The sequence below is a fragment of the Megalopta genalis genome, chromosome 3, assembly GCF_051020955.1.
Source record: "Megalopta genalis isolate 19385.01 chromosome 3, iyMegGena1_principal, whole genome shotgun sequence".
NCBI lineage: Eukaryota > Metazoa > Arthropoda > Insecta > Hymenoptera > Halictidae > Megalopta > Megalopta genalis.
Genome location: NC_135015.1, coordinates 26,308,258 through 26,308,978, shown reverse-complemented (window position 1 = coordinate 26,308,978; position 721 = coordinate 26,308,258).

Sequence of the window (721 nt, the reverse complement as noted above, 5' to 3'; positions counted from 1 at the left end):
AAAATGCGAGATTTGATCAAGGTTTGATGAGCGAACGATGCGCAAGGTTGCGATATCGAGTACCTGTTCACGAAGTAGGGCGTCGACGGCGCGGCGCGGCGCGGCGCGCCTGTGATGTCATCGCGCGCAGCTCTCGCGTCTGCATGTCGTCGCGTTTTTCGCAAAGTGAAAGTTGCAGCGCAGCCTCTTGTTCATCGATCGGAATAGAATAAGATAAAACGGGCTTAATCGTCTCGGAATGCGAATCGCCGCGACAATTGATCGTCGTCTCGCCGGGGCGATTCCGTGAACATTCGCCGAACAGTGCGCGATGCATCGGATAAGTCTCCAGCGGAAACGGTGCGTGCTTTCCGACGCGGATCAATTTCGTCGCCCCGACGAGATATGTAGCATTTTCGAGGATTTTTTTAAACGATCGAGGAGAGGGTGAGCGCGCAAGATCGAGCCGCGGATAGCCGCGTGGCCGACCACCTGGCGGTCGAAGGCGCGAACTAAGACGGCGCCTGATAGCAGGCAGGCTGGTTATCGCGGCTGCAACCGAGACGCGGTGTAAAAAATGCATCGCGTAAGTGCACGCCGGCATTAAACTGCTGTTTTATGGATACTACGAAAAATTCCTTTCTCACGTTTTACAGGAACGTGACGACGGGACACGGTGTTATCTTCGTCGATTCACACACAGCGGCGTCCGCTGCTCCGAGGGTACAAGGGCGCGTCGCAC